This window comes from Manis pentadactyla, chromosome 15, assembly GCF_030020395.1.
Source record: "Manis pentadactyla isolate mManPen7 chromosome 15, mManPen7.hap1, whole genome shotgun sequence".
In the NCBI taxonomy this organism is placed as follows: domain Eukaryota; kingdom Metazoa; phylum Chordata; class Mammalia; order Pholidota; family Manidae; genus Manis; species Manis pentadactyla.
In genome coordinates this window covers 3,481,298-3,496,782 of record NC_080033.1, presented here as the reverse complement: position 1 = coordinate 3,496,782, position 15,485 = coordinate 3,481,298, and the positions used below count along the sequence as shown (strand labels likewise).

The window sequence follows — 15,485 nt, the reverse complement described above, 5'->3', positions numbered from 1 at the left end:
GAAGAAAGAGTTGCCCAGGGACGCTAGAGAAGAATGGGGGTTGGGAGAGTGCGAGGGATGAAGCCAGGGAGTTAGGCAGAGAGAGCAGGTGTGTGGGGCCTTGAGGGCCACTGTAGACTTAGCTTTGACTCTGAAATGGGAACCATGGGAGAGTTTAGTGCGGAAGAATATGAGCTGACTTAGGTTTCACCACAAGATCCTTCTGGCTTCGTGTGCAAAACACCATGTCAGGAGCGGGGGTAGAAGTAAGGAGCCTGATGGGAAGGTGATTGTGACCATCCAGTGAGAGGTACCAGTGGCAGGACCAGGGTGAAAGACATCAGTGGGGGTGGGAAGACATCACTGGGATCCTGGATTTCCATGTGACTTCAGGCAGTCATTTCACTTCTCCGGACCCTCAGTTTCCCCATTTGCAAATGGGATCATAATTAAGTACCTGCCTCTCAGGGTTCTTGCCTGGGCTCAGCAGGAGAGAGTGACTGTGCTACGTGCTCAGACTGCGCCATGTGCTCACATCTTCGCACAGAATATGTGCTCAAAAAGTATTACCTACCATTGCCACTGACTCTATCCTCTAGGCATCCAGACCAGGGAAATGCCATGTCCTGTCCAGTGGGGCAAGGATGGGCTTCAGACAGAAGGATGAAAAGAGGTCTGACCTTGAATAATGATTGTGTTTATATCTGATCCTGGGGATATTTGAGTCAGAGAATCTTGGGGCAAAAATACGTGCCCTGAAGGGACCATATAAGGGTCTTTTATTTCTAACAGCCTCTTTGTTGGATGGGAAAATGGAGGTTCAGAGAACAGTTTTATTTTGCTGAGAAGCTCACAGTGAGTTGGGGCTGAACCAGGACTAGAATCCGTGCCTGGGGCCTCTCAGACCTGTGTTCCCGGTCCTGGCTGCTTCCTTAGTGATTATGGCATCAGACTGCCTCCCCTCCCCCCAGCCTCAACATCTTCCTATGACTTCCTACAGCCTCTGGGATAAATTCCAAACTCTTCCAGTTGCTCAGGCCAAAAACCTTGTCTCCACCCTTGATACTTCGTTTCCCCCACACCTACATTCAATCCATCAGAAAACCTTTTCTGCAGTGCCTTTGATGGCAAATCTGACCCCATCTTGCCCAGGTCCGAGTTATCTGCCCCCTCCCACCCGCACCCCCAGATCTCCCAGGATCCTTTTCCTGGGCTCCCCCATTTCCCCCTTTGCCCATCCTTTCGACAGCACCAGAGTCATCCTTTTAAAAGACAAGTCAGATCACACACTGCATTGTATCCAAGAGAGATCAAAATGGGATCTCTGTAACCACACTGAGGAGTAATAAACATTTCTGGTGGAAAAAGGAGCTTACTGTGTACCTGTCTGCAGCAGAGTGTAGTTTATAAATATTATGGACAGGGAAACTAAGGCCCAGGGAGGTTAAGTCACTTCTGCTAGAGCTGGGATTTGCACCCTGGCAGCATGGCTGCAGGGGTTAGCCTCTTAACAACTTTCCCTTGCTGCCTCCCCTTCTGTTGCCCTGTCCTCTCAGCCTAATTTCTTCAAGGTACCTCCCTGCCATCTCCTCCCTCCCCAGGAATCTTGATGCTTCTCTAGTGCACAGACTGATTTTATGCAATCATCTTTGATTGAATTTAATTTTAGTAATTTCCTCCCTGCATCTCCCTCACTTCCAGAGGAACCCACTCTAGCATGCTTAATATCTGGCCTCCAATCCTTATCTTTGAATAAGATCCATGTATATGTATCCTTAAAGTAGTTTTGTTGTATGTGTTCTAAATTTGCAAAAATGTCACCAAGCTACAAACCTCATGATCTTTCTTTCATTGTGCTTTCTGAAAGCTCTCTAGGTGGCTATGTTTATTTCTAGCTCTTGATGAGGACTCTGAGAGGTGGCTTGGGTTTAAGTCCTGGTCAGGCTGCTCAATTGCTCAGTGACCTTGGGCAAGTTACTTAACCTCTCTGGGCTTCACTTGCTGGGATTGTTAAATAATGGCTCGTTGCACACTGTCACGTTAAAGCATTTAGCACCGGACATTTACTAAGCAGTTCCTTGACATTAGCTTCTCTCTTTAGTATATTGCTGCGGGGTACTCCACATTCCATTTCTGAAGCCTTAATGATGGATGACGAATTCCCTCCAACTCCATGCTGCCTAAACTGTATTCAGTGCTCATCCTCATATAGACTTCACATGTGGATCCTGGAGAGTCCAAGGGGTCACTGAGTTATCAGGCATCCTCATATTTAATTTCTCAAAGTATTGCCAGATTGCTTGTCATAAAGGATGCACCTGTATCTTCCCACCATCAGTGCCGAGTGACCCATTCTTCCACATACATCTCCCGAACTTCGGTTGTCTTCTTGAAGGAAAGAATTAAATCAACAGACAGAGTAGTTTGAAGAGGCAGGAATTTATTTTTTATTTATTTATTTTTTAACTTATTTTTATTAAGGTATGATTGATACACACTCTTATGAAGGTTTCACATGAAAAACAATGTGGTTACTGCATTTACACATATTATCAAGTCCCCACCCACACCCCAATGCAGTCACTGTCCATCAGTGTAGTAAGATGAAGAGGCAAGAATTTATTAAGCAAAGTGAAAGTACAGTCTTAAGAAGGGCGGAGAGCAGGCTGTCTGGAAACTAGCAGCAGCCCTCTATTAGGTTTAGGGTTGTTTTTCTTAACGGTGGAAAGTCCCTCCCCTTCTTACATTATTTGATTGGCATATTGATTGACAGTTTCAGGTTATATAACCTTCCTAGTGTCAAAGGCTTACTGGTAAGTACCTAAGTGAAACCAGAGAGGGCTGCAGTGGAGGGGAAAACTGCAATGTAAATGTATTATAATTAGGGCATAATGAACCCCGAGGAAACTCTGGGTCACCTCTTGGGTCTTATTGCACCTGTGTCAACCTGTGTTGGTGGTCTGGAAGCCCTGTTGAACTTTGTACATCTTGTTTGGCCCTGATAGGGCAAGACACCAACCACAAATAGGAGGGGATTGGGGAATGTTCTGCCATCTGGTGACAAGGGGATAGGTGGGGACTGGGAGGATCTTGTCCAAGACGGGGCGGGACTGCTCACCTCTGCCTACTGCTACTACCTGACATTTCCCCCTCAAGAGTTGGGACCCCAAAATCTTTGGGAAAAGGGGCATCGTTTCTCCCTAGCTACTTCCTGCTGACGGTGTAGAGGGATTTTTGTTTTTTTCTAGGGTCTTGCCTCTTGCTGACTGTCAGGTCTCAGCTCATTTGTCCTGGATGGTCAATCCAAAGGTCCCCCAATAGAACAGCGTCGTTGACTGGCTGACACCCTTGGCTGAGGACCATCTGAAGTCTGATGGATTCTAACAGATTAAACAGACAAGGCCCAAACAAGGCAGATCAGTATTAGCACTAGTAATGGAACTATAGGGGTTACCCAAGGTCAGACCCAATTGGCTAGGGGTCCAAGTAGCCTTCTTAACCAAGAATTTGAGGCTTGATTTTCATGAATTCTTGAAGACTGTCAAGAATTTTAATGTTGTCTTTTTTTCCACCTTTCCAGAAGCGTTTAAGTAAAAACAGCATTTAAGTTTAATTTAGCACGGCACAGATTGCTTCAGCTTCCATAGCGAGCACGTCTAAGGGTCTCCTATTTTGTAAGACTAGTGGGCTAGGGAGTCTAGGGCTCACTGCTGGGCCTCAATGGTGGCCTTCCAGGTGGTCTGCTTGATCAGTGAAATGTTTCTAATGCCTCGTTCTAGCTGTGAAAAGCCAGCAAATCAGAAAAGGCTCTGGGAAAAGGCGTGCCTGAGGCCATTACGGGTAAGTGTGGGGTTGTCAGTGGCCAGAGCTACAAAGGTGGGTATTTCGAGAGCTTGTCATCTTGTACACAGCTGGATTCAGGAAGAAGCCGAGGTGTGGAATGCTTCCCAGGAAGGGGAAGTCAGGGGCGCTGCAGACTCAGATGGTGGGAAGGGCTAACACAATGGTGCAAACCCTCCTCTACCTTACGGGTGAGGTTAGGTACAGGTTCGGGCCATCTGGGGAAGCACCATCTGTTCCCTTCAAGAATACACCCGAGCTAGGCACTTGTAAGCAAGCGTACTTCTCTGTGGTCTTTAAAGTGGAGAATTGAGCTAGAATAGAGCGATCCCAGGGCCTCCCAAGGATTTAAAGGAGCTAGGCCTTGTTCCCTTGAAAAAGGCATCTACACAGACTGGGTGGAAACTGGTCTGCTGTGCTGTGGGTGTGCTAAGGATGCTGACACACCCAGTTCCGGACCACAGGGTTAGAAGAGAGCAGTGGGAATCTCCCACTGCTGACCTACTGGTATTGCTCAATAGACATCCCAGCTCAATCCTATCCCGGCACTTTCTTCTGACTGAGAGTTGTTGATGGGTAGAATAGAATCGGTGTGAAATGTGGAGGCTCTGGCTTCGCTGTTCCCCCCACGTCTAAATAACATACATCAGTATCGTGTCACTCTCAGTGTGTGGGTCTCTTATGAGGAGTGACTGATCGAAGTTGCAGGGTGTGACTGCAATACTAAGGGATCCCAGGAAGGTTCCTATGTCTTCCAGATTTTGGGAACAAAGACTTGCTTTGCCAGTTATTTCAGTGATTTTTGCCTGCCTCCCCAGTATGCTCTGGTCCATACCATTTGGGATTTAGAGGTGAGGGTCCTTCCCCTTTTGCTGGAGTGTCTGTATAGGTGGTGTAGGAGAACCTAGAATACTGGGCTTGGGTTAGTATAACTGACAAGGGCAGGCCTATTAGGGAGATGTCGTCTTCTAGTGACTTTCTTTTCGGGCATACCCGGCAGTTATTGGTGCGAATTAACTGGGCTATCTTATTATAACAGGAGTTAAAGGATGTTGACTGGTTAGGCTGAGGGCGCACAGGATTGGCGCACTAAAAGGAAGTATCAGGGCATGTTAAGTAGGGCAAGGGTATTTGTAGCTCTACCCCCGTGGGAGCAATTTGTAGCTGGGAGGTGGAGTACAGCCAGTAAAGGCCGAGCTAGGCCCAGTATACCAATCAGACACCGGGACGTCTACTTATCTTTAGGTTGGTTTCTTCTCCTAAAGAGGAATTTAAGGTCTTCTAGAGGTCCACACATGTATTCCGTGGTGGGGTTTTCTTCTGAAGGCGCCCTTCTCCACAGCTTGACTCGAGTGACGTATCCAGCTAGCAATGTCGAGTACTTCGATGGCTGTAGGGGTAGAGGGTTAACACTGTGAAAGGGCCCTTCCATGTGGGGGTCAGCTGGGAGCCCCAAGATCCATCCCTCCAAGTTTTTATAAGGACTTGGCTCCTTGGTAGTTTAATGAGGTGATTCATCATGATCAGCAGGCTTGGGTAGTATCTGACGTGCACAGGCCTGGAGTGCCCGTTGTCTCAAGGTTATTATGTTTTGGGCCAGGCCTAAGGCCCCGAGAGCCACCATGAGGTCTGCATACAGAAAAGGTCTCCTGTACCCAGAGTTCAAAGGGGCTGGGTTTTAATTGGGCCCTTGGGGCCATGCGCATCCTAAGGAAGGCAATTGGAAGGGGCTGTAGCCAAGAGGGGAGGTTTCTTGGCAGAGTTTATTCAGACTGTGTTTAAGAGTTTGACTGGCTCATTCCCCTTTCCCTGAGGGCCTCCGGGACCTATGGAGAAAATATTTAATCCCCAGGCCTTTGGACACCTGTTGAATTATTTGTTATCCCTCTGTAATGATCTGGGCAACCCAAATCTAGGAATGATTTCTTTAAGAACAGCCTTAGCTACTTCTTGAGCCTTTTCCAAAGTTCGGATCGGGAAAGCTTCAGTCCAGCCTGTAAAGGTGTCTAAATAAAGCAAGAGATATTTAAGACCCCTGCAAAGAGGCAACTGAGTAAAGTCCATCTGGCAATCTTCCCCCCTGGGTAAGACCCCCGACCGATGCTGTACAGGTTGGTTAATGGAGGGGGGGGTTGACCCCTGGAGGTGTAAGTGCACAGAGGACATGCCTGACAAACCTCCTTCATAGTGTCAGATAATCCCTTTCCAGTAAATAGTCCCCAGCAGAGCTTGTGGAGGCCATCACTCCCAAAATGACAAGCGTCGTGTACAGCTTTTTAGACCTTTCATTGTGCAGACCGGGGAAGGTGTCAGACACCATCCGTGGTGTACCATCCCTCTGGGTTAAGATGGTAACCTTTCTTGTGAGCCCAGCCCTCTTCTTCCTGGGTAGAATGGGGTTTATGAGAAGAGCAGGTATGGAAGGGATGAGGGCCCCTAAAAAAGGGTCCTTGGTTTGGGCAGCCATCCAAGCCTGTTGGTCAGCTCTGCAATTTCCTTTGTCTACACCGCCTTGTCCTTTCTGATATGCCCTCCAGTGCACCCCAGCGAGTTCCTGTGGTAGACAAACTGCCTCCAGCAATGGCAGAATTTGAGGTCTATATTTAACAAGAGTGTTTTCTGCTGTTCAATATCCTTGTTTCTTCCAAATGGCAGCTAGGGCACATAGCCCCGGGGATGCATACTTAGAATCTGTATAAATAGTGGCCCTCTTGTCTTTAGCTCTAATGCTTTAGTTAAAGCAATCAGTTCTGCCAGCTGGGCAGAGGTGCGGGAGGAAGAGCTTTTGCTTCTGTTGTCTCATACGAGGAGACTATTGCACATCCGGCATGTCTTGGTCCCTTCTGTATAGAACTACTGCCGTCTGAGAACCAGATCACCTCTGGGGTATCTAGAGGCTGACTTTCTGGGTCATTTCTGCTAGCAGAGGTCAGGTTAAGAGTTTCAATGCATGAATGGGTCGGTGTATCTTCCCGCTGACTGGCATAAGTGTGACTGGGTTTAAGGTCGCACACCTCTTGCACTGAGATACCAGGATTTTCTAACAGGACCTGGTATTTCAGTACTCTACTGTCTGTGTGCCAGTGGGGCCCTTTGAGTTCTAATAGATTAGTTACCTGGTGGGGAGTGCAAACCGCTAGGGGCTTGTCCCATAATGAGCTTGGAAGCTTCTATGACCAAGAGGGCGGAAGCTGCTACTGCCTGAAAACAGCAGGGCCAACCCAGTGCCACCGAATCTAGTTTCTTTGATAAGCTACTGGGCATTGGTGGGACCCAAGGCTTGGGCGAATATTCCCAGGGCTACTTCCTGTTTCCCAGTGGTATGTGGTTGGGAGGGCTTATCGGTTTTGGGTAGGCCAAGTGCAGGAGCCTGAAGCAGCTTTAATTTTAATTCATGAAAGGCCTTCTCCTGCTCAGGGTCCCAGATGAGGGGGTCCCCATCTGTCCCTTCCTTTAGGGCTTCATGTAGGGGTTTTGCCAATAGCCTGTATCCTAGATCCAGTCTGCAGGAGTCAGGAAGACCCAGGAAGGCCCTAAGCTGTTTCCTGGTGGAGGATGCAGGCAACTGCCGTGTAGCCTGTACCCTTTCCCGGGAAAGTTTACATTCTGAGGTTAGAATTAAGCCCAGATAATGGACTTCTTGTCTCACCGATTAGACCTTGATTTGAGAAACCTTATATCCCTTGTCTGTGGAAATACAGGGTCTAGGCAGCAAGTGGTTGTGTCCGTTCTTTAGCAGGGGAGCAAAAAGTAGACCCTCTACGTATTGTCGAAGCAGTCCCTCCTCTAGGGTTCAGTCTTTTAGGTCTCAGGCAACGGTTTGCTCGAATAGGTGTGGACTGTCCCTAAATCCCTGAGGTGCAATGGTCCAAGTCAGCTGTTCTTCCCTCTTCCAACTGCCCATTAGAAAGCAAAAAGGTATTTTGAGGACTGACAGAGGGGAATGCAAAAGAGGGCACCCTTAAGGGCCAGGACTGAAAACCACTGGGTATCAGGAGCAATTTCTCCTATTAGGGACCATCGGAGAGATGGAACTCACAGCCTCATTCATGGCTCGGAGATCTTGGACCACTCAGTATTCACCATTGCTCTTTTTTATTGGAGAATGGGGGTGTTCCAAGGTGAATTGAAAGATACCAATAATCCATTTTTTAAGAATTTATTAATAAGGGGTTAGAGTATACTGCCTTAGCTTCAGACTTCATTGGGTGTTGTTTCTTACTGGGGTGATATATGGGGTCCTTGTATCTTAACTGGAAGTGCATCCTTAGCCCGCCCTAGGACTTCATTAGCCCAGACCTCAGGGTTAATTTTATCAAGGACAGTCTCAGTTCCTACCATCCCAGACGTTTCTGCCATACAAGCACCCAAGGCCTGAGGTACAGAGCCAAAGGTCAAACTGGCTCCCAGCTTTTGAAGTATGTCCCGTCCCCAAGAGGGGAGTGGGCAGTCAGGCTTGACTATAAACTGGTGGGAAAAACAGAATTTCTTCCCGCAAACAACTTAGAAGAGTAAATTTTTTTAGCAAGGGCTTCCCATCTTCCCCTACAACTTGATAGGATTTAGAGGAAAGGCAAAGGGGTGAGAAGCTAGTACTGGGTAGGTGGTTCTGGTAACCAACAGAAAACTTGCGGTCCTACCTGCTGCGTCCAGAGTTGCCCTGGGATCCGACCCCACGATGATGGTCTTTGATTCAGGAGCGGCCGCAGCTGAGGACCCCTGCAGCTCAGGGCCGTGATGTGGTCAGGGGCCGACCCACGGTTCCTTCAGACCTTGGGGCAGCCCATTTCCAGTGGCCGACCTTATTGCAGTAGGGACACGGCTCTTTCTCCCGGCAATCCTTGTGTCCTGGCCTCCCACAGTGGTAACACATGTGGGAGGTGGGGGGGCCTCTCGGGGGCAATGGGGAGTTGGCTGTCGGACTGTAATGCTGCCAGTAATTGGGCCTGCCTCCTATCTTCATACTTTTCTTTCTTTTGATCCCTCTCCGCTGCCTCTCTGTCTAGGTGGTAGAAGACAGAGGAGGCAGCCTTCAGGAGTTCGGTGGGGGCCGTATTTGGTCCCGAAGCCATCTTTTGTATTTTCCTCCTTGTATCTGGGGTAGCCTGGGTAATAAAATAGTTAAGACTAGCTTCCTGGCCTCTGAATCAGGATCCACGTTAATATGTTTTATGAGCGCCGCATAGAAGGAGGGTGGATTTTCCTGTGGCCCCTGTGGTGGCCAGTTGCCTGTAATTAATAGGTTTTATTTTACACTGTTTCATTCCCTCAACGAGGCAAAAGAGAAAGTGGCTGTTAGCCCTGCTGAAGTATTCCAGTCCTGGTTGGGGAACGGCCATTGTTCCCACGGGATATTGCTGGGGGCTCGTCCTTTGCTGGCCATCTCCCAGCTGAGTGGCGGCTTCATATATAGTTGCCTGGGAGAGTGTCTGAGCAAAGATAAAATAAATGTCCTTCCAGGTTAACTCAAAGGTCAGTCAGGTGCCTAAATCGGTCTAGATGTTTTTCAGGGTCATCTGAGAATCTACGTAACTCCTGTTTTATTCGACTGAGATTCTGCATGGAAAGTGGGGGGGTCCTTGCCCTCATGGGGAGTCCAGAGGGTCTGATCACCTCCTGGAATGGGCACAGCTTTGAAGAGCCAGGGACCCTGAGTATGGGGGCGAGGCATCACAGGGTTCTAATGTTGGGTATAGTGAAGAAGGGGCCCATGGGGTAATGGCCTCTCCTTTGTCTTAGAAGGGGGCTCCAGGGGACGGGGCTGGTCCACCAGCTGATGGTTAGTATCACCGGGAGAAGGGGAGGAACTTTGGTAGACAAATTAAGCAGAGCAGACACAGCGGAGTCTATCCTGCAAGGCCTGCAGGGCTCAGGGTTTTCCCTTAAGACAAAAACAGCTCGGATATAAGGAATCTCACTGCATTTGCCCATCTTTCAGCAGAAAAGATGGAGTTGGAGAATGGTATTGTTAATTTAAACTCCCATTCACAGGCCAAATTTCTCCTCCGAGTTTATATTGTGTCCATGCTGTATGACAAAAGATTGGGGATCAAACTCAGCCCAATTCTTTAAGATGCATCCTAAGGGTGAATCCTGAGGAATAGGCACTTGGTTGCCCATCTGAAAGAGAAAAGACAAATGCGTGCAGGGACTTGAGGCAAACCTCGAGTCCACCCCTGCAGCCCCTTGTGAGCGAGGCGACCCTCACCCACTAACTGGCCGGCACGTCGCGGTCCTTGCCCCCCGGAGCTCCAGTTTAGCGCACCTTACCGTGTGCCCCACCCGGAAGGCGCGAATCCTTCCCCTGGGTATCGTCTTTCCAATTCCATCCTCCTCTCAAGTCCTGTTGGCCCTATTTAGGGTCGACCTCAAGGATGAAACACAAGGCCAGGGTTTCCAATCTGGGGATTTGGCCCTGTAATCCTTTACAGGATGGGGTCTGTAGAGCCTAAGGCTGAGGACGTCCTCAGTCTCATTGCCCTTGCATTCCGTCCAAGTCACGCTGGGGCCCAGGCCTCACGTCTTACTTGCAGAGTGGCAAAAAAAAGCGAGACGTTTAAAGAGGCAGGAAAAAAAGGCAGAAATTTGCTTGATCCCCGACCAGAGACCGAAAGAAAAGGCGCTGAATCCCAACCACTCGTGTCCAGCACAAATACAACAATCAAAGCGTCCGCGGAGTGTCCGCCCGGTGGCGAAGGAGGGAACAGATTTCTGGGCCCCACTATCAAAGAAAAGGAACAATACCTGGGTTGTAAGGAAGCCGAAGCTAAGCAAGGCTGCTCGCATGGCGGCAGGGAGAGCAAACAGAGAGGCGTAGCGGGCAAGGAAGCCTCCTGTACGGACATGTTAAACACTGGGGATTTGCCGCAGGGTTGGAGGTGGGTGTTTCTACAGCGTGCCTCCGTTGCACCGACCGCGGGGGTGCCTAGCGCGATCTTGCCAATCCGCGACCGACCTACCCTAACGGCACTTAAGTGCTCAACCAGTGCTACCGGTTGCGGCTGTTTCTGTCCATGAGAGACCGATGGAGGGAAAGGACCCTCAGAGGCCAGGAAAGTTGTGCCTCCAGCCAAGGGGGCGAGGCACATGACTTACCGGCAGGAGCGATCTGAGCCACGGCACCAGAAAGATTACCGGTTCATCTAGACTTCAGCTCTTTATCTTCTTCAAGGAAAGAATTCAATCAAGAGACAGACTTAGGACAGTTTTAAGAGGCAAAGGTTTATTAAGCAAAGCAAAAGTACACGCACTCTGCAGAAGAGTAAACGGCGCGTGGTCTGGAAGCCAGAAGCAGCCCTCTGTTAGGGTTAGGGTTGGTTTTTAAAATGGTGGAACGTCCCTCCCCGTCTTACATCATTTAATCGACATGTTGACGGACAGTTTGAGGTTACATAACTTTCTTCCTAGTGCGCAGGCGCTCACCCGTAAATACCTAAGGGAAACTCAGGGGTTGGGGAGTGGTGGTGCAAAACCGCAATGTAAATTTATTATAATTAGGGTATAAGGAACCTCAAGGTAACTGTGAGTTCCCTATTGGGTCTTAGTGCACCTGTGCCAACCCATGTTAGTGCTCTGGAATCCTTGTTGGCCTTTTGGGCTTTTTACATCTTGTTTGGCCCTGATAAGGCAGGAGACTGACCCTAAGCAGGAGGGGTTGGGGCGTGTTCTGCCACCTGTTAACAAGGCGGTCAAGGTGGGGAAGGAGGGTTTTGTCCCGGACAGGGTGTAGTTACCTTCTGTAGAAGAGCTTAGCTTCTTTCGGTTTATCTTTATTTCTACCCAGAATTTACTACAAACTAACTCATGCCTCCCTGTGTGAGTGTGTGTAAGCCTTTGAAGGGTCGTAACAGTACCTGCCTCCTAGATTGTTAAGAGGATTCTGCTAGTTGGTAATGGCCACTGTTGAAGAGATGTGTTTATTCCATGGCAGGCACTGTGCTGGGCATTTCTGTATTAACTCATTTATTCATCACAAAAATACCGGGAGGCACATGATGCTGTCATCACCCCAATTTTACAGAAGAGAAAACTGACACACAGAGAAGTTGACTATATGGAGCTGAACTGGGGTTCAGACCCAGGCAGACAGGTTCATTAACCACTTCACTGCCTTTCAGGGCTTAACACATGCTCTGTATTAACCAGCTATAATAATTAGACAGGCCAGTCCACAGTGGGTGGGGGAAGTCTACTGATGGCCTCTGCGAATTTGATAATGGGTTTGCTACTGGGACATTTTACAAGCATAATAACGATAGCACTTCATATCAATAAAAACTCATGTTTGTGAAACCTGCAAGGGACTTGCCCAGGCCTCTGTTTTCCCATCTGTAAGGACACAGGGTTGGATAAAACCCTATCCTTATTCTTTTCACAGCCCCTCTGTTTCCCAAGTCAAAGCACTTAAACCTACGTTAGTTGCCCTCCTTTCCGGCATTCACTGGATACCAGGCCCCAGCTTTTTTGTGAATGAGATTGGGGGCAATTCCCACCCAGCTCTCCTCCTGCTCTGTGCCTGCACCCGCTGAATGTGGCTGGTCAAAAAGATGCACGACAGTCAGACAGGGCTCTTGTAATTTCATGATCACTGACTCTCCTGGGGGCTGCCTGCCTGCTCACACCCATTCACTCTCCCACACTCCTGGAGGACTAATCCACACCTTCTCCTCCCTCCTGCAGCCTCTACCACTGGCTCCCAGACCTCACTCTCCCCCTTGACGCTGCTCCCATTTCATGGAGAGAAGGGAAGCCATCCGATGACAACTTTGTGCACATTCCCCGGACACCTACCTCCTACCTGCACCTGAGACCCTGTCTCCGCCTTCCCTCCTGCTAACGTCAGAAACCCTTCTAATCCTCTTTATTCCACCCTCTCTCACCTACTCAGGGTCATAAATCAAGCACTTCTCCCCTGCCACTCCTATATCATCAGTTCTCTCTCTTCTGAATCATTCTTGTTGGCAGAAAAACACAGTCTAACACAAGCATGCTTTAGCAACCTCCTCTAGCTACAGCTGCAATGTTTTGCTGCTCTTTACCACAAAACCCTCAAAAAAAAGTGATCTGTACTAATGTCTCCAGTTCCTTTCCTCCAGTTCTTCTCGGGTCATTGCAATCAGGGTTGGCTCCACCACTTCACCAAATCAGCCTTTGAGGTTACCAGTGACCTCCATATGGCTCACCCCAGTAAGTCCCGCGATCTGCCCCCCTGTTATGTGAGCCTCTTGCTGATAGTCGCACCCTATTCCTAGGTTTATTTCCTTTATTGCTTGTTTCCCTTTCACTAGGGTATGGGTTTTTTTCTGCTTGTCACTGATAATACCTACCCTGCGCACCCAGAAAGGTGCCTGGAGCAAGCTCAGTAAATGCTTGGTAAACCAACCAATGAGCTGAACTCTGTTTATAGATTAAGTGAAACTCACGGGAGAGATGTGACTTGTGGGAGGTCCCACAGCTGGTGAGAGGAAGCCTTGGGATTCTTTTTTTTTTTTTTCCTTCTGCCTTGGGATTCTAATTCAGGTCTCTCTTCACTGGACTGTTGTGTGAACTTTATAGTTGCGCCTTGTTGGGGAGGAAAATTTTTCCTCTACCTTTCAAGGTTCTCTCTAGTCTAAGAATCAAACTGACGTGAGACAGATTAAAAAGAGAAAATCAAACTTAATTTTGTATGTATGGGCACTATACATACACGAGAGGCTCTAAGACAGAAAGGTAAAATGAGGTATCTATGCCATCTTGAGCTAAGGAATGGGGTAGAGGCCTGGGGCTTCAATGGGGAGGACGGCAAGATCACATGGCAATAAAAACAGATGTTTGGTATTTAGATGTTCGCCCTGCCGTACGGATGAGTACTGACTTAAATTTATCTCTGGTAATGACTCTTATTTTGGGAAAGACCCCTTTTAGAGTTTTCCAGGTAGTTAAGGGAGGGGCAGAAGCTTCTCTTTGAGCCCACAGGGTCTTGGTTGTCATCAGCTCCATAGTCCACCTGCCAGAGCGGCACATTCCTGGAGGCTTGTTCTGAACTCCTTCGGCCTCGTAACAGCCCCAAATGTTAGTCCTTTAGCAATACTCAGCTTACAGGTGGAAAAACTCATACCCACGGAGGGAAGGGGTGCCCATCCCCAGTTGGTGGCAGTGTCAGGACTGGCTATTATTCTTCAGGGCAGCATTTCTGGCACTAGCCTCAGGCACAGAGTGAATACTCAATAAATGCATAATGACTGGTGTTCAGGGAGGGTTTATAATAAATCTCAGGTAAGCTTCAGGGCCTCTTATTTGAATAGGCCCTTCCAAGACCCTAGCAGTGTGGTCCTATGATCTGATATTTTCATAAAATTTGCAAAAGGGGGATACTAAAATACAAGGGTCTTTTTCCAGTTTTACTTCCCCCATTGCACTTCTCTTATCATGCATGGTGCTGGAGTAGCCTCAGGCATTTATGGGGTTTGACTGAAGGAGAGGTGAGTTGAGGATACATTTAGGTTGGGTTTCATGGGATATTTTGATGTTGTTCATAGACACTTTTTGGTACACTTAAATTACCTGACTAGCTGTCCTGGTGTAGGAGTGACTTCCAGGAATGCTCCTACTGTCCAAGGTGCTAGCTCACTAGGTGTACTGTGGCATGAGCATGTCCTCTAGTGGCCCAATCTAGAAGCACCTGCCTAACAATGGAGGTGAATCAAGAATTAAAAGGACTGGACCAGAAACTAGTGTGTGGAAACAATTTCCAAAAGGTACAGCTAACATGAGTTAAACTTCAAGGAAGTTTTCAAATTTCCAAAAACTTTAGATGACATCACCAATACTGACTTACGAAGCTGAAACTTTTTCTAAATTATCATGATTAAAAAAAGTTCCCTCAAGCATGCTAGAGGAAAGATAACATACTCTTTTCTCTGGAGATAAGGATATTATGAAATAAGTACATGCAGCCAAAAAAGTGGGAAACATACCACGGAGGTGTGTCAAGCAGTAAATTAATTAAAACATTGCATTATCTTTTAGGATTTTGCAATGTTTGTGGTATTTGTCAGCTCTTTAAAATAATTATTTCATACTCTACATTTTCATGTTTATACCTGAGTTTGTGTTAGTGACTTTATATCCCTTTTCTTAACGCTTCCCTCCCCTGCTCCCCCAACAAATTCTATAAGCTGTATCCGCCCCGTCGATGACTCACTGGCTCAAAATATGGGTCGTTCTCAAGCTGTGTGACCCCAGACCAGTAACTACCTCTCTGAGCCTATTTCTTTAGCAGCAAAGTGTGGCTCATACTAGCCGTTACATCGCAGGGACGTTGTTAACTTTAAATAAGCCAAGGCCCTTAGTGCGCTCAGCACAGGCTTGGAAAGCACCGAGCGACAATAAATCAACACGATTTTAGACTGACAACATTTCCAATGGGCGCCGGACCGGCAGGCAATGCTTTCCTGTGCGCATGCGCAGGCGACTGTACCTCTCCAGTCTTCCCCTCGGTGGGTGCGGCCTACTATGCCGCGCGGGGTGACCAGCGGAGTCAAGGGCTACTTCCAGCATTTCCTCTCCTTCCGAGGGAAAAACAAAACAAAAAACAAAACAAATACGCCTCTTTGAATAACTGGCAGTATGTATCAGCCAGTAGTAACTGGAGAGGAGACCGAAGACCCGACCCATTTCGGAAA

At 48.1% G+C, this 15,485-nt stretch overlaps 1 long non-coding RNA gene across 1 annotated transcript; it reads right to left on the bottom strand.

Annotated features, from left to right (window-relative positions):
• Window positions 1–1,661: 1,661 nt before the first annotated feature.
• On the bottom strand, window positions 1,662–10,903 carry LOC118912615 (uncharacterized). Its single transcript, XR_008993981.1, has 3 exons — window positions 10,090–10,903; window positions 8,460–9,939; window positions 1,662–5,209 (listed from the first exon to the last, which is right to left on the bottom strand). It is a non-coding gene; the product is annotated as an uncharacterized LOC118912615 (long non-coding RNA).
• Window positions 10,904–15,485: the final 4,582 nt, after the last annotated feature.